At 35.7% G+C, this 22,296-nt stretch overlaps 1 pseudogene; it reads left to right on the forward strand.

Annotated features, from left to right (window-relative positions):
• Positions 1-7,183: 7,183 nt before the first annotated feature.
• On the forward strand, positions 7,184-7,751 carry LOC122097852 (annotated as a pseudogene).
• The last annotated feature ends 14,545 nt before the right edge of the window (positions 7,752-22,296 follow it).

Raw genomic sequence — 22,296 nt, forward strand, 5'->3', positions numbered from 1 at the left:
CACAGCAGCCTAAACAAGACTGCTTACAGAGAAGTGGAAAAAGGCAGCTTCTCTATAACAAGTCAACTTAACACCAGGAGGTGCATCTGTGAAACTCCATGTTAAGTCCTACTAAAACTGAGATCAAAGATCTGAAGGCAGTGAATTAAGGTTCTGCCAGAGAAATTGGAACTAGGAAAATCAGAATATATAGGGGACACAACTTGAGAGTAACTGAGTCTGGTGTCTCACCACCAGGAAACCTCAGTAACCCTGTACAGCTAAACAAAAGCCACAGTCATTAGCAGACTATAGTTTAATCTCTAAATCCCATCTTCAAATTAAGGGATTTGCAAAGTAGAAAAACTTTACTTCACATTTTCTGTGCATAAGGTTATTAGTTTTGACCTTGAAATACTTTAACTGTATTGAATGTTGCACATATTTATCTCTATTTTTCCCTAGCTGTAAATCACAAAAAGGTGATTTATCTTTCAGTATCACAAATTAACCCTATCCATTTGATTTTTCAGTTTCCATCATAGATTTCTTCCATTTTGATCTCCCTTTCTATTTTTTTTTTTTAATAAACTGAAGCAAACTTTGTCTACTGACTTCTAATTCTTGATTCCAAATCCCCTGTTAGTCATGTTACTTGATTGTCTATATTTTAATTTGATGATACATTTTCTTCCTTCTCATTCCCTCTTTCTTTTACATGATCTATGGTGCCTGCCCTATGCTTACCTGTGGGGAAACCCAGTTTTTTTTCTTTCTATATCACCTTTACAGTACTTCAGCTCAATACAGTAACTTCTACACCTCACTCTACCTTCCCATCAACCTCTCTTTCAAAGCCTTTCACCTTTCCTATTCCTAAATAACAAAATACATAGCTAGAACTATCAAACCTCCAAATCTCTGAACTACTCCTACTCTGGTAAAGGAATATAACTCATAGGAAACAAAAACACACCTTCGGGTACTTAAATTCAACTAATAACTGGAAAAGGAACAGTTATTCTCTACATTTTGAATAAATAGAAACACAGACAGTGGTTTAACATCTACAAAAATCTTGAACTCCAAGCTTTCTTCATCAAAAGAGAAAAAAAGTTCCACATATATTCTGGAACATAGAGATTAACTAGCTGCTACATGAGTCTCCCTTCTTAGTACACATAATGTCATCCAAATGTCATCTCATCTTAATGAAGATACATGAAATCACTAATTGAAAGTACTCAGAAGACCAAAACTTCCACATATTTTGAAACCAAATGTATAAATCATAGTGAAAAATAACAAAATTCAGAAAGAAACAAGACATGTCTTCCTCAAAAACCAGTAATGACACAGGAAAGACTTAAGAGAGAATGAAGAAAAAAAATCAGAGAATGAATCCATTAAAGCAATGTTGAGAGAAATTGTTGAGGAAATAAAAGAGTTGATATTGAAGAAACTAGGTAAATTTCAAGAGAAACTGAAAATAAAAAAGGAATAAGAAAACACAGTTTAATAAACTAAAGAAGGAAACATAGGATGAAAGAGAAATTCAATAAAGAGATGAAAAGCTTGAAGTGTCCAATCAACCTAATGCAAAACAATTGAGATGCTAGGCAATAGAACAAAAGATGCTTAAATCAAGCAATCAGAGGTTGAAGGTAAAGCAGAGGAATTTGAACAGTCAAAGGCATTGATAAAACACCCATGATATAAAAAGGAGAAATCCAAGACTTTGCAGACTGGGCCAATAGATCAAATCTACATATAGATTTGGAAATAAACAAGGGAGGAGAATGGAAAAACTAAAGGCACTGTGAATCTGTTCAACAGAATAATAGTGGAAAAAATTATATTAAGTGAAGTAAGCCAGGCCCAAGGAAACATAGGTCCCATGGTTTCCCTTATTTTCAATCACTAGTATATGTCTAAGACAAGCAGGAACGGTCAGATAAGTTGATGTTAGGCAAAATGAACCCCAAGATAAGGACTCAAATGTTTTTCCTTTCTTGCGATTGTTTCTAACATATTTATAAGATGATTTCTTGCCGAGTGCCAGTGGCTCACTCCTGTAATCCTAGCTACTCAGGAGGCTGAGATCTGAGGATCACGGTTCAAAGCCAGCCAGAGCAGCAAAGTCCGTGAGACTCTTATCTCCAATAAACCACTAGAAAACCGGAAGTGATGCTGTGGCTCAAGAGGTAGGCTCGCCTTCAGCTGAATAGCGAGCACAGGGACAGCACCCACTTCAGAGTTCAAGCCCCACCACTGACAAAAGAAAAAAAAAAGTTTTTTGTTTTTTGTGTTGCTTTGTATGTCCCTCCTCCACGATATAACCCCTGTTTTCACTGTATTTAATGTTGGTATACTTTGTGGAGGGGAAGGGAAAAAACAAATTGTTTAAATAGGGATACAGGTGGACCCACTGCAACAATGAGATGTACAAGATGTTATGTAGAAATGGCGGGGTGGGGTGGGGGGGTGGAGGGTTGGGGAGGAAGAGGAGTTTCAGGGGGGGAAGATGAGAAGGGATGGGAGAGGGAAACAAAGGAGGAGGAAACAATGCTTGATGAGAAATGAACTCATTACCTTGCCCAAGTAATTGTAAGCCACAATAAAATAAAATAAAAACTTCCCTAACATCATGAAAGAAAATTTCAACCATCTGATAGAAAAGTACAGACCTTTAAGCAGAGATGATTAGAGAAGAAATACTCTTAGATACATTGTTTTAAAAATTCTGGACTTACTAATAAGGAATTCATTATAGAGGCAGCAAAATCATAAAAGAAACTTCATTACAATCGAAAGATTAGAAAAAAACTGCAGGTTTTTCAATGTAAACTTTAAATGCAAGAGAGCATGGAAAGATATAGTTAAAGCCCTGAACAAAAACAAAAATTTTTGATGATTAACAAAAACTACAGGAATTCATGTCCACAAAATCAGCGCTACATAGGTTACTAAAGTGAACCATAGCCTCAGAAGAATACATTCAAAATAAAAAATGCAGCAATAAATAAACACTATTTGATGACTAAATCAGTAAAACAGGAAGAAGAATAAAGTAAGCAACACTAAAGTAAAATGGCAGGAAACATGGCATATTTCTTGAAAGTAATGTTGAATGTTACTGGGCTCAACTCTTCAATTAAGATGTACAACAGCAGCCTGGATCAAAAAACAAAAGCCAAATATTTGTTGTCCCCATGAAACATACTTCACTGTTTAAAATAAATCCCACTGTTAAAAACAAATTCCAGTAAACAAAAAAGGCTCTCCAAGTAAATATATTGTGCAGGCAGGCAGGCAGCAGTACATATACTGATATCTGATAGAGTAAACTGCAGCTAAAATCAGTAAGAAAACACAAGAAGTTTGCTTCATATTAATAAAGAAACTAATCCATGGAAAAAAATTATAGTAGTCAAGTTAAATGAATCTCAAAAGCACACAACCAACTACATTAAATAAACTTCTAGTTATTTTGGCCAAAAAAGAATAGACCCAAATCAATTAAATTAGAAATAAAAAAAGGAAATTCACAACAAACATCTAGGAATGACTATAAGGGATAACTTTTAAAACTTATACTCAAATAAGTTTGAAAATCCAGAAAAAAATGGATCAATTTCTAGAGGCATATGAGCTACCAAATCTTATCCAAGAAAATATAAATCACTTAAACATATACATATATATGTATATTATATATATATATATATGTATATATATATATAAAGTATATCACAACGTGACTAAAAAGCAATAAAGAGCTTACAACACAAGGGAAAGTCCAGATCCAGATGGATTCAAAGCTGAATTCTATAATACTTTCAAAAAACAACTAACACCAATACTTCTTAAACTTTTCCATGAAGTAGCAAAAAAAGGATCACTAGTGAACTTAGTGGTACAAATCCAGCATATACTCATCCCCTAAGCAGGCAGAGGCTGGAAAAATAAAGAAAACTATAGACCACTATCTTCAATGAACATTTATGAAAAGTTCATTAATAAAATAATTGCTAATTAAAGTCAATAACTAATCCAAAAATCATTTATTTCCTTTTTGGTAGAAAATGTTCTTCATGTGTCTATTGGCCATTGTTACTTCTTCTGTGAAGATATTCTTTTTTTTTTTTTTTTTAATTTAATTTTATTTTATTTGAGAACATACTGTACAGAGGGGTACAATTACATGGGCAGGATAATGCATACATTTCTTACCAAGCATTGCAGCCTCCTCCTTTGTTTACCCTTCACCTCCCTTCCCAGCCTCCCCCCTCCCCGCCACCCAATCATACCTCCCCTCCTCCCCCCCCCCCCACCGACATTGTAAAGCTGGTTTTGACATGACATTTTGTACTTCTCATTGTTGCAACAGGTCCACCTGAATCCTTAAACGACTTGTTTGTCCCCGTCTCCTCCACATGTTATACTGACATCAAATATAGTGAAAGCGGGGGTTACACTGTGGGGGAGGGACATACAAAGCAACAAAGAAATAATCTTATGAATTCGTTAGAAACACATGCATGAAAGAAACAAAAACATTAAAATACATATTTGAGGGTTCGTTTTCCTAACATCACATTATCTGACTTTTTCCGCTTGACTCATACCTATACTAGATATTGCAAATAAGGGAAACCATGGGACCTATGTTTCTTTGGGCCTGGCTTACTTCACTTAATATAATTTTTTCCAAGCCTTTCCATTTCCTAACAAATGGGGAAATGTCATTCTTTCTGATGGAGGCATAGAATTCCATTGTGTATATATACCACATTTTCTTGATCCATTCATCTACTGAGGGGCATCTGGGTTGGTTCCATATCTTAGCTATGGTAAATAATGCTGCAATAAACATAGTTGTGCTGGTAGCTTTAGTGTGGTCTTGTTTGTAAACATTAGGGTAAATGCCCAAAAGTGGGATTGCTGGGTCATAGGGGAGTTCTATGTGAAGTCTTTTGAGGAACCTCCATACTGCTTTCCAAAGTGGTTGAACAAGTTTACATTCCCACCAACAATGAAGTAAGGTTCCTTTCTGTCCACATCCCCTCCAGCATCTGTTGTTGTTAGAGTTCTTGATTTTTGCTGTTCTAACTGGAGTGAGGTGATATCTCAATCTTGTTTTGATTTGCATTTCTTTTATGGCTAGGGATGTTGAACATTTCTTCATGTGTCTATTGGCCATCCTTCTTTCTTCTTCAGAGAAGCTTCTCTTTAAGTCTTTCGCCCACTTACTTATTGGGCAGTTGTTTCTTTGAGGATTTGTTGTTGGGGGGTTTAATTTTTTGAGTTCCAAGTATATTTTAGATATGAGACCCTTGTCCGTTGTATGGCTAGTAAAGATCTTCTCCCAATCCGTGGGCTTTCTATTGATCTTGCTAGCTATGTCATTTGCCCTGCAGAAGCTCTGCAACCTTATGCAATCCCATTTGTCCAACCTTTCTTTGATTTGTTGTTTCCGGGTCTCTATTCAGAAAATTTCGGCCTGAGCCAAGGAGACCCAGGGTTTCTCCTATTCCATCCTGTAATGTTTTCAGAGTGTCTGCTTTGAGTTCAAGGTCTTTGATCCATTTGTTGTTGATTCTGGTGCAGGGTGATATATAAGGATCTAGCTTTAGTTTTCTACATGTAGTTAACCAGTTTTGCCAGCACCATTTACTGAAGAGGCTGTCTGTCTTCCGTTCTATTGTTTTAGCTCCCTTATCGAAGATTAGATGGCTATAGGTCTGTAGGTTCATTTCTGGGTTTTCAATTCTATTCCATTGGTCCTGAGGTCTGTTCTTATGCCAATACCAAGCTGTTTTGATTACTATGGCTTTATAGTAGAGTTTGAAATTTGGTATTGATATTCCTCCAGCAGTGTTCTTTCCGTTGAGGAGCGTTTTTGCTATTCGGGGTCTTTTATTGTTCCATATGAATTTTTGGATTGCCTCTTCTATTTCCTTGAAGAATGAGGTTGGAATTTTGATAGGTATTGCGTTGAATTTGTAGATAGCCTTGGGAAGTATTGCCATTTTCACGATGTTAATCTTTCCAATCCAGGAGCATGGGAGGTTTTGCCATTTTTTAAGTTCTGTGTTGATTTCCTTTTTCAAGATTTTAAAGTTTTCATCATAGAGGTCTGTGAAGATATTCTTTAGCTCATTCACCTTTTTATTAATTGAGTTGGTGGTTTGAGGATTTAATTTTTTAAAGTTCTGTTTATATTTGGATATTAGACTATTGTCTTTTATTGAACTGGCAAAAATCTTCTATTCTGTAGGCTGTCTTTTTATCTTATTGGCTACATCCTTTGATGTGCAGAACTTTTTAGTTTGATGCATTCTCATTGACCAAGTCTTTCTTTGTTTGCTGTGCTTTCAGATCTTTACACAGAAAGTTCTTACCTGGTGCATATTATATATAAGTTCTTAGTTTCATTTTTGTGCATTTGGATATCCAGTTTTTCCATCACCATTTGTTGAAGAGGCTGTCTTTCTTCAGGCCTATTTTTTTTGGCTCCCTTATCAAATATTAAATGGCTGCAAGTGTACTTATTTGTGGTTCTTTTATTCTGTTTCATTTGTCTTCAGGTCTGTTTTATGTAAATACAGTGGGTGTTATGCAAGTGAATGAAAATGTATTAACTGAGATATAGTAGATTCAAAGGAGAACTCAAATAGTGTAATTCTTTAGGAAGGCAAAGTCAGTAAAACAAAACAAGGGGAAAGGGAAGAGTAGTGTCACGATGAAGAGAAGGAGGGTATAAAGCAATAAAAAATGCAGTGTATTTACTACAAAATTAAGAAATGTGAGGGAAGAAATGGGCACGGATGAATGAGTGGTAATATTGAACTGCGTGACGTTGATCAAGATATATTGAGTTCATAAACTTCTTTGTTAAAAGCAAGTCCTTTGTATAACTACTTAAATATAATATTATATAAACTATTTAAATATAATATTATATAAACTACTTAAATATAATAATAAAACAAAATCAAGATCGGCTCTGTGAGGCGGAAGCAGCAGCAGCGGCTGTGGCAGTGTCAGCGGCTGTGGTATCAGTGTTGGCGGCAGTAGCAGCGATGGCAGCGGCTGGACAGAGGAGTCCGGGCTCCTCCCATGCCATTTCAGAAGCACGAGCAAGTTTAGAGGCTGTAGACACTGGAAGCAAGTGGCTGGAGGCCGAGGCTTGGCGACTCAAATGATTGCATATAAACTTGTGGTAGTTAAGAGTTGGTGACGTAGGCAAGAGTGCTTTGATGATTGAGCTAATTCAAAATCACTCTGTGGATGAATATGACCCAACCACAGAGGATTCCTACAGGAAACAGTAGTAATTGATGGAGAAACCTGTCTCCTGGACATTCTTGACACAGCAAGTCAAGAGGAATACAGTACAATGAAGGACCAGTACATGAAGCCTGGGGAGGACTTTCTGTATGTATTTGCCATAAGTAATACTAAATCATTTGAAGATATTCACCATTATAGAGAACAAATTAAAAGGGTCAAAGACTCTGAAGATGTACCTATGGTCCTAATAGGAAATAAATGTAATTTGCCTTTGAGAACAGTAGACAAAAAGCAGGCTCAGGATTTAGCAAGAAGTTATGGAATTCCTTTCATTAAGACCTCAGCAAAGACAAGACAGGGTGTGGACGATGTTTTCTATAGATTAGTTCTAGAAATCTGAAAACATAAAGAAAAAAATGAGCAAAGATGGGAAAAAGAAGAAAAAGAAGTCAAAGACAAAGTGTATAACTATGTAGTTTATAATTTTTTCTTAAGGCTCAAAGTAGTGATTTTTGTACATTACACTAAATTTTTAGCATTTGTTTTAGCATTATCTATTCTTTTTCTTTTCCCTGAAAACTGTTAACTTTTATCTTACATTCTTATTTTAAAATTACAGTGGAAACTTTTTCCTCTTAAGTGCCAGTATTCCCTGAGTTTTGGTTTATGAACTAGGAATGCCTATGGTAAAAACAAAATTACTGAACATCTGAGATTTCATGCCTCAGGTTTTGGTGCAGGCAAGTCGATGTTTTTCCTGATTTTCTTAACAATTGTGAACTTTGGTGTGAAACACCAAGCTCTGGAATCATCCCTCTCATGTTTTAATCTAGTTACATCAATGGATTAATGAGTCATTACATCCTCAGTTGAGACTTATGGTTGGTTTTTCTGAAACAATGAAGAACACATATGGGTGGGCTTGCTTTGGCCTAATCTTCAAGTTTCCTGCTCTTAAGTCCCATTGTTTGTCATCCTTCATGACTACTGCTGTTAGTTGTGGACACTCTCCCAAAGATATATTTTTCATAAAAAGGGGGAAAAATGTGGGAAATTTTTTTAAAACCCAAGGAAATGAAAAATATTAAAAGACCATTGACTTTTTCTACATTGGGTAAATTGCTATAAGACTTCTCTTAGCTTTTCCTGCAAAGGCTCAGTATAAAAATGAGGATCCCAGCAACCATTTGGGGGCATTAATCCCACCCTACTAAATGTTTATAGTGATCCAAAACAATTTTAACATCTTAAAAAAAATCCCATGGGAATTAAATGTAGTCCCCCTGTGTCTGATTGCTCTGTCTAGCCTGTTAGTCTGTCTTTGAAAAATCACATTAATTTTAGTCATGGTAATTAAGATAATTTGAGCCAGTTATAAAGTAGCAGGGATGGGGAGACCCAGGTTATGAGACCAGGCCTCCCATGAAACTTTGTGCTTCATTGAGCTTTGACAGCACAACTGATTGCATCTTTGTGCACCTCCATGTCATGCTTTTAGTTGAGCTTTTGTGAACCAGCAGAAAGAGTTCTTGGATAACTCAACAAGATCAATTCTCATTGTTTGGTGGTCCTTCCAAAAATCAAGAGCCTCACTTCTTTGTTTTTTCTTACTAGAACTTAAAAACAAAACCAAAAATCTTTAAAATATAAACTTAGAAGTTGAGGTGGAAAAGAGTAGAAAGGGTAGTATTTTTTTCTTTTAAATAATGAAGTAAGTTTAGACCCTTCAAGTCTGGCTAAATTAACTTTTCATCCATATTTAAAAATCCAATACTTTAAAAATAAGATGAATTGTCATTCATGAAAACAATTCTTTTAGTGAATTTGAATCATTACTTAAAAATATTTGCAGTGAAATCATGCCATGAAATGGAAATTACTGGACTAGGAGGAAGTGATTTAGATTTTAGTTATGTGACTTTAGGCAAATCACTATCCACTTCAAATCATCTCCAAGGTGCTCACTTTACTACTATGTGATTTATAGGCAGTTACATAGAGACTCACTTGTTTGGCTCAGCACAATCTGTAACTTCTTACTTTGATTATCACCTTCAGTGTCAGTCTCCTGGTCAAAATTGTGCAAGAGATGAAGTTTTTATCTGATTATTCCTTCTCCAGTTATGGATTTCCTCCTCTCTATACTGTCACTTTGCTTGCCTGGCCTGTTTTCCCACACACCCTGTGACTCAGAGTAGCTTAAGATTTTCCCATTTCTCCCACCTCCAGTTTTATTGCTACTATGGAATTCAACATAAAAGGTTGCTCAAAGGTACACCAGCATTGCCCTGCATCTTACTTCCTCACAGCCTAAAATAATCTGACAGATACCATAATGAGATTCAAACTCATAAGTTTTTTTTTCCTGCTGGTTGCAGTTACTGTTTAACCTTGACTCTTTAAATCTCATCTCTGCTGTCTGATCCATTGCTAATTAAGGGAGGGACTTTCAAGTAGTTTACATGGAAACCCCTATGCAGTAGAAGAAGAACTTAATAAAGGTGGTGCTGAAATGTGCATCTAGGACTTAGTCTTGACTTTTTAAAATTGATACATTCTATTGTACAAGTCAAACTCTTACAATGAAAAGAAACTTATAGAATTGAATGAATAAAGGTGTTTTTTCTTAAAAATAAAACAAAATAATAAAACAAAATAATAAAACAAAATAATAAAACAAAATAATGCTTGTGCTTGTGGGTCTACTTGTAATCCTAACTACTTAGGAGGCTAAGATCTGAGGATCACAGTTTGAAGCCAGTCTAGGCAGGGAAGCCAGTGAGACTCTTATTTCTAATTAACTACCCTCTTCTCCACAAAAAGCCATAGGTCGAGCTATGGCACAAGTGATGGAACACTAGCTTTGAGCACAAAAGCTCAGGGACAGTACCCAGTCCCTGAGTTCAAGCCTCAGGACTGGTATCAAAAAAAGGATCATATACTATATTCAAGCTACTTTCATTCCAGAGATCCAAGCATTGTTCAGAATATATAAATCACATGTAATACATCACATTGATAGAGCCAGACAAGAAAAATTATGATCATTTCAATAGAAACAGAAAAATCCTTTCACAAAATATAATATCCATTTATGATGAAAGGTCTGGAGAAGCTAGGAATGGAAGAAACATACTAAAACCTAATAAAAGATATCTAGGACAAACCTACAAGCAATATTGTACTAAATGGTGAAAACCTAGGTCCATTCCCTCTAAAATCAGGAACAAGACAAGGATGTACATTCACTCCATTCTTTTTTAATGTAATAGTAGAATTCCTCGTTAGAACAATAAGGCAATAGAAAGACATAAGAGGAATTCAATCAGGGAAAGAAGTCCAACTATCTGTATTTGCAGATGGTGTAATTGTATATCTAAAGAACTCTACCTCTGAGGGGGGAGGCTGGGAAGGGAGGTGAAGGGTAAACAAAGGAGGAGGCTGCAATGCTTGATAAGAAATGTATGCATTTTTCTGCCCATGTAATTGTAACCCCTCTGTACAGTATGTTCTCAAATAAAATTAAATTAAATTAAAAAAAAAAAAAAAAGAACTCTACCTCTGAGCTCTAAGACTTGAACAATAACTGACCAAGTAGCAAAACACAAAGTTACATGCCCCCCCACTCCTAGAAAAGATTTTGGTATGCTTAGAGTCTGCAGAAATTTAGGAAAATCAGGAAAACTATTTGCAATAGTATCAAAAACAACAACAACAGTAACAACAACAACTAGAAACTAACTTAACCAAGGAAGTGATGGATATATACAGTGAAAAATATTAAATGTTTAAGAAAGAAATGAAAGAAAATATCTAGGATGGAAAGGCCTCCCATGTTCAAAATTAATGTCATGAAATTGGCAATGCTGCTAAAGGTGATCTAAAAATTTAATGGAATAGCTATCAAAATCCCAATGTCATTCTTCACAGAGATTGAGAAAACAATCCACAAATTCATGTGGAAAGACTAAGGCTCTGAATAGCCACAGTAAACCTGGACACCAAAAGCAATGCTGGGGGTATCCAATTCCAGATCTCAAACTTTAATTCAAGGCTGCAACAAAATAGCTTAATACTGGCACAAAACCAGGCCTGAATACCTAAGGAACAGAATGGAAGATTCCAAAACAAATCCATACAATACAGTGATCTGATATTTGTCAATGAAGCCAAATACATACATTTGTATGTGCTGGAAAAAAAGATGGCATGTTAAACAAATTGTTTGGGGGAAACTGGACAACTAAAATTGGTCCCTTGTCTGTCACTTCGTACTAAAATCAAATGAAAATTTACCAAAGAGATCAATGTCAGGCCTGAAATATTGAAACTACTACAGAAAGGAATAAGAGAAACATTAGAACATTGTTGCTGTTCACACAGCAAGACCCAGTAACTCTGTGTCTTTTAGGCAGAAAGGGACCATACTATGTGGGTATAGCCAAAGTTTATTAAAACACCATACACTTATATAGGGCATAGAAGGCCAACCCCAGGACAGGAAGACCTTGAAGGAAAACAACTCTTGGGGGATATGGAGGATTAGCAACCTTTCATTCAGGGTAACAAAAGAGGAAGCAAGGTGCAGGTGGGGGGTCTATTTAAAAAACACAATAGGAATCTTGATGCATAGTTCTACACAATTAACTAGGAGGAGCACGAATGGCATTTCCCAAAAAACATCACCTGAGCCTGGCACTGGGCTAGGACCTTTGCCCTGCAGGGAAGAAGGGTCCTTCCCCTTTCCCCAAGAGGAGTGTATGCCAGCATGCACCCTCATGACACACAGGAACTTAGATGGGGTCTTGCGAGTCAATGGCTCCCACAGAGCATATTGACACAGGAAGAAACTTCCTGAGTAGAGTTCCAGGGGCTCAGCAAATTGGAGAGAAAATTGACAAATGTGAGTATATCAAGCTAAAAAGTTTCTGTATAACTAATAATTGCTACACTAAAAAGGCAATCTACAGAATAGGAGAATTTCTTTACAAGATATACATCAGACAAGGGCTGAATATACAAATAGCTTAAGAAACTACCACTACCCAAATCATTAACTCAATTAATACATAGATAAAGGAACTAAGTAAAGATGAAGGAGGAGGAGAAGGAGAAGGAGGAGGGAGAAGAGGAGGAGAAAGAGAGGGGAAAGAGAAGGAGGAGAAGAAGAAGGAGGAAAGGAGAAGGAGGAGAAGGAGAAAGAAGAAGAAGGAAAAGGAGAAGGAGAAGAAGATGGTGGTCCAATAAATACATGAGGAGATGCTCGAGTTCTTAGCCATAAAGAAAATGTAAATCAAAACAACATTGAGTTTCTATCTCATGCTAGTATTGAAGTACCCTGTTTTCAGATGCCCCCTCAAAGACCACCAGAGACCACAATCAATGCAAACAGCAAAGAGTAGTTTATTGTAAGCTCGAGCTTGGTCCTCTGTGCACTCGGTAACCGGTGACACTAAGAGGCTCTGAGCATAGAATCAACACAGTTTTTATAGTATTGAACAAACAACTTTAAGGAACTTTTACATAAGAAACTACATAATGGTTAACATTTAAAGCAAGCTACCAGCACAACTATGTTTATTGCAGCATTATTTACTATAACTAAGATATGGAACCAATCCAGATGCCCGTCAGTAGATGAATGGATCAAGAAAATGTGGTATATATACACAACGGAATTCTATGCCTCCATCAGAAAGAATGACATTGCCCCATTTGTAAGGAATGGAAAGGCTTGGAAAAAATTATATTAAGTGAAGTAAGCCAAGCCCAAAGAAACATAGGTCCCATGGTTTCCCTTATTTGCAATATCTAGTATATATATGAGTCAAGGGGAAAAGGTCAGATAATGTGATGTTAGGAAAATGAACCTTTAGATATGTATTTTAATGTTTTTTTCTTTCATACATTTGTTTCTAATGCATTTATAAGATTATCTCTTTGTTGCTTTGTATGTCCCTCCCCCACAGTATAACCCCTGCTTTCACTATATTTGATGTCAGTATAACTTGTGGAGGAGATGGGGAAAAACAAGTCATTTAAGGATACAGGTGGACCTGTTGCAACAATGAGAAGTACAAGTTGTCCTGTCGAAAACGTTGGTGCGGGGGTGGGGATGGGGGGGAGGATTGGGTGGGTGGTTGGTGGGGGAGGCTAGGAAGGGATGTGAAGGGTAAACAAAGGAGGAGGCTGCAATGCTTGATAAGAAATGTATGCATTATCCTGCCCATGTAATTGTAACCCCTCTGTACAGTATGTTCACAAAAAAATAAAATTAAATTAAAAAAAGAAAAGTTAGATCTAAAATACAAACATACATAATAACATATACAAGATTATATGCCTATACACACAATTCATTGAATAAAATATACTTACTGGAGAAGTCCAGTGATGTTACGCTTTTGAACAATTAAGAAACTGTTTAACAAAATAAACACCAGGAAGCAGAAATATATTCTGAGAGGGCAATGGGGGTCATATAAAAGGAGTGAGAAAGGGAAAGTACAGTAATTATATAAAATGTACATTTTGTAAAAATTGAACTACATGACTATAGGGTAGGGATGCGAAGGTAGCAATGGGAAGAATGGAAGAAGTGGACATGATTAAGATGCTTTATACATATAACTTGAAGATCCTTTGTACAACTACTTAATAAAAATAAACAAATACTACAAGTGCTAATGGAGATTTCTAAAATAAACAAATAAATGATGAATAGTTAAAATATTCATCAAGCACACTATCTTAGCAATTAAAGGCATATAGTGAAAGTACTGATACCAGAGAATCGTGGTAGCAAAAATTAAATCCCTTGAATGTTAGACTAGTTAATAGAATGCTAACTGCTGACACAGTCTCAATTAATGTATATTGTAGATTGTGTAATGCTATTTCAAGCATGGACTATAAAAAATTACTGAGCTGAAAATAATGAAAGATAATTTGAATAATGGTAACATCACGGTTTCCATCTAATATTTATACCGTATTTGCAATTTCATATTCATCCTCATTACCATCAAACAGCAGCAATAAGGCAGAAATGAGCCCTACTGATTTCCTGCAATACATCTTCCCTGCCATTAAAAAAGGAAAGGCCTATTTCAGTAATGAAATCAGAGTTCATTCTTTTTTTGAAGAGAGAAATATTCATGCTCTAAGCTCATAATATCCTGACTCTCAAAAGAAAAAGCAGCTGAGCTTTCATTCTATTAGTACTCTGAATTTTGCTTATAAATACAAGAGAGTTAGGAAATGAAATTCTCAAATGCAGACAAGAGAAAACACCTCACAAAGAGTCTAGTCATATTGGATTAATTTTGCTCATGGTATGGCTAAAAGACAGTATTTATTTATCTATTTATGCTTTCTGTTTTCTGAAATATTAGAGAAAAATATTTTGGCTTAGATGCTTTTTTATTTAAGTATTACTTTAGAAAAATGCCATAAACCAATATATTATTGAAAATATTTTGCTTAGGAAGCTATGTAATATGAATGGAATATATATATATATATATATATATGTGGTATTAATGATTATGGATAGTCTTCCATTGTCTTGAAATAATTCATTTTCACAGCTGTTTTCAACTTGTCATTGCTTTATATTTTCCTGCTTAAAATTTGCAAGGCCAGATTATTTCTTATTCATTAACACAAGGAACAAAGTCCAATATAACATATTATCTCATCACAGCAGGGGTCTCACACCTATAGTCCTTGCTATTCAGGAAGCCAAGACCATGAGAATCATAGTTGAAGGTACCTCATGTAGAAAAAGTTTACTACATTTTGTTTTTAACATAACCAGTAAAATATTAAGCTTGAGAAATGTTTTAAGTGTATTAGTTGAGCAAGCAAGTGATGTGCAAGCAAGTGATGAGCAAGTAAGTCAAATGAGTATGAGGACTTGGGTTCAAATTTGGTCCTGCCATACCCTCTCCCCCCAATAATGTTACCAGTTACCAATCTAGGAACCTAGAGTCCCAATAATTAAATCAAGTAGGAAAACAGACCAGCATGATTGACATGTTTGTGTTATTCATTGAGAAAGTAATTAGTTAATATTTTGTGCTCTAATGTGAAATAATGGTTAAACGTAACCATCAGTACATATTGATGATTTTATCATTTTTAATACTAGTAGGTAAACTGTCTTCAAATTGCATTCTTTCTATCAAGGGAAGATTTTCTTTTGAGCTCATTTTAGAGTTAGGAAAAGTTGCAGGGATGGTAAAGGAATCAACATTGATGCATTAATCAAATACTGTTAATCAAACTACAGTCTTCCCACATTTCACCAGTTTTTTTCAAACTGCCTTTTATATGTGCTAATAGACTGTACTATGTTCCTTGTTATTTTTCATTGTTTTTCCTTTTTTCCCCCCCTAAACTGTGAAAACTTCCTTAGCCCTTACTTATCTTTCATAGTCTTGTCAACCTGTGAGGAAAACTGATGACTTAATTTTATGGACTGTTTCTTACATTGGATTTGTCTGATGTTTCCTTGGAACTGGAATGAGGGTATTTCCTTAACTAGTTAATTGTATCAAGGGGTTCATGATGTTGCTATGTTTCAGTACTGATGACAAACAATAAGGTGAGTCTGGCTAATTTCTCCTATATGTTTTTCATAGTCAGGAAATATTTTGGGTGATATACATTACAAAAGTCCAGTTACATCTCAAACTTTTACCCACTTATTTAAGTTTATCTCATTGAGTCATCAATTATTTTTGCCTAATGGTGGCCTTCTATTTCCCTTTTATTTCTATCTTTATTAATTGGAATTTTACAGTAGCAAAAAGCTATCTTCACCAATAAATTGTCAGATGTCTGATCTAGGTCAGTTTAGACATATATTTACTAAATAAGTTAATATATACTATCTCTAATTACTTTGTTGCTCAAACTATTTGATCTTTGACCAAAACATGGCCAAACCTCACGTTGGGTCCTCAGTACTTTTGACAAGTCTGCAATCCTACTGATATGCTTAAAACTATTTATGTAAGTATTTGTTGAAATACAGATCTTCATACAAACATACATTAAATATGCACCTGCATTCAGCCACTTGTCCTAGAAACCCTGGTTGATTCTATTAGAGAAAAGTATTCTATTATATGTATATATATAATATATATATTCTATTATATATATTATTTTTTACAACCATATACATTCTTAGCTTTATTTCGAATTAAATTATTATTTCATGTGTGAAAAATATTCACTGTGAACAAGTTTAGTAAAGTTATTTTTTTCAAAATTTGTGATATTAAAAATATCTTTAAGTAGTTGTGCAAATCATTTTCAGTTCAACAAATCAATGCATATTGATCAATGTCACACTTTCCATCATTCTGCCCATCTTTCCCAACCCTACTTAAACTGTCAAGTTATATGGTCTATTTTCATATGTGTTAATTGCATATAATGACCGTAATTGCTCACCTTTCCTCTCTCCATTTGTCTGCTCTTCCTCTCCTAGATCATCTCACCCTGACAATCTATATTTCTGTTTCCTGGTATTCATTTTGTCAAACTTCCTGAGTTGTCCACAGGATTTATGCCATTGAAAACCTCCCATGTGTATATCATACTTTATATGCATATAATCCTTCAGATGTTTATGTAATCTTTTTTCCATGTTTCTTCTTTTTTTATTGTGAAAATGCCGTACAGAGGGGTTACAATTACATGGGCAAGTAATGAGTACATTTCTTAACAAGCATTGTAGATGTTTATATAATCTTGTAATTTAGGTTTAACTTCCACATATGAGAGGGCTACATACCTTTATTCCTGACTTACTTAAAAATAATTTTTCCAGGTCTACCCATTTCCCTGAAAGTGACATTATATTATTTTTTCTGATAGATGAGTTAAATTCCAGTATATATGCCTACATAATGGAATTTAACTAATACACACACGCATATACATATACACATTTGTATATGTACACATACATTGGGTATATATATATATAGAGAGAGAGAGTACATAAAATTTCATTCTTATATTGTATATTAGGTCTAACTATTTTCCATTTTCTTTTTTAATTTTATTTTTATCATCTTTAAGTAGTTGTATAAAGGAGTTTCATTCAACAAAGTAGTATATAAGTATAATAAATCTTAATCGGTGTCAATAATTTCATCATTCTCTTCCAATGTCTCCCAACCCCAACCTTTCCCTCAATTTTCCTATTTTTGTAAAATAAGCATTGGTGTTATTACCTCATTTCATTTCCACCCTCTTTTCACCCTTTATTTGTCTGCCATCTTCCCCTTAGTCCAACTCCCCACTTTAACAAATTGTCTATCATGAATAGTGCAACAACAAACATTATTGTACAAATGAAGTGATTATCTTTTGACTTGCAATATTCTTGGTAGATTTTTGAGACTAGTTATTGCTGGTTATGTTGATCTTTTTGAGGAATTTTCAAACTGTTTTTTTAAGTGGTTACACTAGTTTACATTTCTACCAGCCCTATGATATGATTCCTTTTCTCCCACATACCTGCCAGCATTTGTAGTTGTTTATAGTCTTGTTAAGACATTCTTACTGTAATGATATGCAATTAGTATTGTCTTACTTTAACATCTTCTTTAAGGCCAGAGATCTTGAGCATTCCTTCATGTATTTATTGGCCATTTTAACTTCTCTGGGTAGTTACAATTTAGTTCATTTGCTCATTTATTAATTTTGTTATTGATTCTTTGAAGGTTAAGTTTCTTGTACTCCTTGGATTTTCTAGATATTTAATCCATAGTTGGTAATAATCTTGCATTTTGGGGCTCCCTTTTTAGATTAGCAACTATGACATTTGCTGCGCAGAATTTTTTTATCTTGATGCAATCTATTTGTCAATTCTCTCTCCAATTTGCTGAGTTTTTGGAACTCAGAAAGTTCTTGCCTATGCCAAGAAGTTCTAATATTTCTCATACTTCATCCTGCATGAAGTTTCAAGGTTTTAGGTCTTTGATCCACTTTGAACTGACTACTAGTACACAGCAACAGACAGTAATCCAGTTTCAGTTTTCTGCATATAGATTATCTAGTTTTCCCAATATCACCAGTTGAAGAGGCTTTTTCCCAACATATTTTTTGACTATCTGTTAGTATATCCTCCTCCATTTTGACTTAACAACCTCCATTTTAGGTCCTCAGCCTTATCCCTCAAATAAGGTGACCAGACCATACCTGAACAAAATTGTTAACTCCCACTCCTGAGTATAATAGCCTCCAGCTGTAGTAGCAGAATACTTTCAGCCCAGACTTAACTGCAACTGTTTCAAATAGTAAACCTTGCTGCTATCTCCTCACTCTACAAAGCTATCCTTTGCAAGACAAGTGTTGAATTTTGTATTGTGCCTAGTCCAAAAGGCAGCATTGTTAGCTTGATAGTAATAAACTTTGTTGTCCCTCTGGTTTTTTTGTGGTCTTCTGGGCTTGAGCTTTCACTTATACATACAAATATACATATGTACATACATACATACATGCTAAACACACATATATGAACATATATATGCACACATCTGTATATATGAAACTATTTCTGTACTGTGATTATGTGCTTTAAACAAGGTGAGTGCATATTGATACTTATTCCTCCAATCCATTCATTTTCACATATTACATTTATTAGTAACTTTTTTCTTAAAAAGTAGTGATGATGATGATGATGATTTTTGCAGAGTTTGGAAGTGAACCCAGACAGGATTTTAGGAATACCTCAATTCTTAAAGGCAGAGATGAATAAACTCATGAGGATAGGTGGGAAAGTACCAGGAAAAACATGAAACAATGAAAGAGTAATCCCTGTTTGTAAAAAGCTGGCCAGTGGTAGTTGTGAGGAATGGTAAGGCAGTGGGACTCATTGTAAAGGGCACATTGAGGAGAGCAATTCATTAAGAAGACAACATTGACTTGTATATTTAAAGGGCTCAGACACAAATGAGTCCCTTATCTCTAAGGTACGGTGCAGGTGGAAAGTCAAAGGTAAGAAGCGGTGATGGCTCCCAGTGGTGGAGAGCTAGTGACTCTGGTTCCCTGGAGTGTCTTATGTTGGAACTGGCCAGAGCTAGCTATAGATCAGATTTCTTGCAGAAGCCAAAGTCAATGATGCAAGAGGTACATTGTTCCCAGCACCCACAAACAGCAGGATATCTTCTGCAGGCATACCATATCCCTCTTGTCTGAGGTCTGCTGTAGGAGTTGCAGAAAGTAGACCCAATCAGGAGCAGAATAGAGGCAGATAGACCTGGAAGGAGAAGAAAGCAGCAGATTCTGTTATTTCCCATACTTTATCCCACTTTTTTGTCCCTCACTTTGTAGTTTTCTTTCACATCACTTGTTCAATGGACTACTTGGGTCCTGGGATTGCATGAAACACAATAGGAGGAGAGATCTGGAAAGGCATGAAGAATTAACACACTAGAAACTGTCTGGAAACACTTCAGATGGAGAAAGGTTAGTAGTTTTATTCTTTTGCCAGTGGCCTAAGCACTTAGTAACCCAGTGCATGGCCACTAAAATAATGCCCCATGCATATTAATCACTGTAATTGAGATGTTGTCATAGAGATCTCTGTCTGATGTTTTACCCAAGTTGGTCCCCAAATTCTTTCATGGGAATTCTCCTTTTAGATAATTTTGATTTCTCTTAATGTAATTGAGTTTAAAAAGGGAGAAGAAACATTAAAAATATCTGTCTTTGTCAATGTTCTCTAGAGAGGTAGAACTAATAGATTTTCTTTAAAGAAATGGCTCCTGAAACTGTTGGTGCTGGCACGTCTGATATTTCCAGGGCAGATTGGCATGCTGGATGCTGGAGAAATAGAAAAGACTTGATACTGTGATCTTTAGGGGTTTGGCTGAGGGCTGTGGTCAGGAGGGCTGTTCACAGTGCTACAAATCCATCATTAACCTCAGTCATTCTCTGTGAAGCTGCATGTCAGAAAGCATCTCTGTGATCTTGCTGCATTGTCCTTGCTACTCTCATTAATAGTCTCCTGTGGTTTCCTAGCCTTGGTGTAGGATGCTGGGCTACTGGTTCTCAGCTATACCAGTCCAACCTCTAGCTTTCATAGGCATTGTGCATCAGTTTCGAAAAGTAGGATATTCTTAGCTGTATATCCTTTCCTCTAGTAGCATGTTACCTTTAGTGGTCTGGCCAGGGATGACTTCCTGTCCCTCTGCCTGGTCAGGTGTTGTTCCCCTTCCCCAACCACAGTGGATGTTCACTTGTCCTATGGGATAATGAGTTTTCTGCCATTTGATCAGATGCCATTTAATCATAATTAATGACTAATATTTATTAGGATAGAGAAGTCTTAGTAACTTGAAAATTCTGAATAACTTCTTTGTGATACTTTTAATGTCTGGATTTGGTCTAGAAGGACAGTTATGAAGTGCTCAGGTCAAGAGAAATAAAGGGAATTTCAGACATGAAAGTACTGTGATGAATCACATTAATACTTGTTTGAAAAACAAGCATGTTTTTACCTGGACCAAACTTCAGAGAAGAGAATAATTCTCAGACAATGTTGAAAAAGCAAGAAGATGAACTGGTGGAGGAGAAAGAAGTCAAAATGGAAAAGGTTGTTAAGTGATCAGTTAGGGTGCTGGGAACACTTGCCATTGGAGGCAAGAGGTACTGAACTACCATGGTGGTAGTATGAATGGAAAGACTTTGGAGTTATTTAGATGGTGAAAACTTAAAAAGAAATATTAGTAGCTGACTTGTTTTGGTGGGGATGCAGGGAGAGGAAGAAAGGATGGATTGTCCATTTCTTTCTTGACTTAGTACTGGTAGTTGATGATGATATATGAGTAAAACAATAGGCACATTTGAAAGTCATTAGGGTTGAGATGCCTTTGAGAAACTGAAGAAATTCTTAGCAAACAATCAGATTGCTGAGTTTGGAGCTGGCATGGAAAGCAAGCATATGGGACATTTGCCTGAAGGTAGATAACTCTACTCACTTCCAAAGACCAAAAGGTAACAGAAGATGTGGCTCAGCACAAGGTCTGGGCAGCTGGGACTCCATTCATCTTCTGTGATGTGTGTCTTCTGTAAACTAGATTCCCTTTTCCCAAGTCTATATGTGCTTATGAATTAGTTTTTCCCCACTTCTTTGCTCAGGCATGCCTGAAACACCATTGCTTCTACTCAACATCCTGTAATAATTGTCTTCTGGCCTCACTGGTGCCACCTGCAGGGACTGTTGGGTGAAAATACTACATTTTCTATACAATTGAACTAGGCGGGATATAGCCCTCAATTTACTAACAGTCATCCATCTACCTCTTCAAACCTGAATAAAGCCAGCAAAAGAGAGGGAAAGTCAAAATCCTAATTCCATCCATTAAGCCCCTTCTAGTAGCCTCTGCTACTTGTAGCTGACATCTTTTCCTGACATTTCAATTATATAAACCAATATTCCCTTTCTGATGGCTCATAAGCTTTCTATCACTGGTTTCATTACCTGTGTTTATTAAAGCTCAATATCTCAATGTCTGTACATTAGTAGAAACAAACGAAACCTGTTGAAAGTAAAGTCTAAGACTTATATTAATATATGGGATAATAAGTTGAAAAGTGGTAGCTCATGCCTGTAATCCTAGCTACTCAGAAGGCTGAGATCTGAGGATCAAGATGTGAAGGCAACCCCATGAGATTCTTATCCCCCCAATTAATCAGCAAAAATCTGGCACTAGTGCTGTGGCTCAACTGTTAGATGCCAGCTTTGAGCAAAAAATCTTAGATATCACATCAGGTCAAAACTTCAAGACCCTGTGAGGCACACATACATGAAAAATGTGGGATAATAAACATAAAGCAGAGAAATCTATTCCACAACACTGAGGTAGAATAAAAAGCATATGGACATTTTAATTCAAATTAAATGTGATTATCATCATTCCTTCGGTGAGATAATTTTATCACAGTTAGCTCATTTCCTTATTTAGTGGAATATGCACTGTGAAAATTATT

Source organism: Dipodomys spectabilis, unplaced genomic scaffold (genome assembly GCF_019054845.1).
Source record: "Dipodomys spectabilis isolate Male_0828 unplaced genomic scaffold, ASM1905484v1 ptg000436l, whole genome shotgun sequence".
NCBI lineage: Eukaryota > Metazoa > Chordata > Mammalia > Rodentia > Heteromyidae > Dipodomys > Dipodomys spectabilis.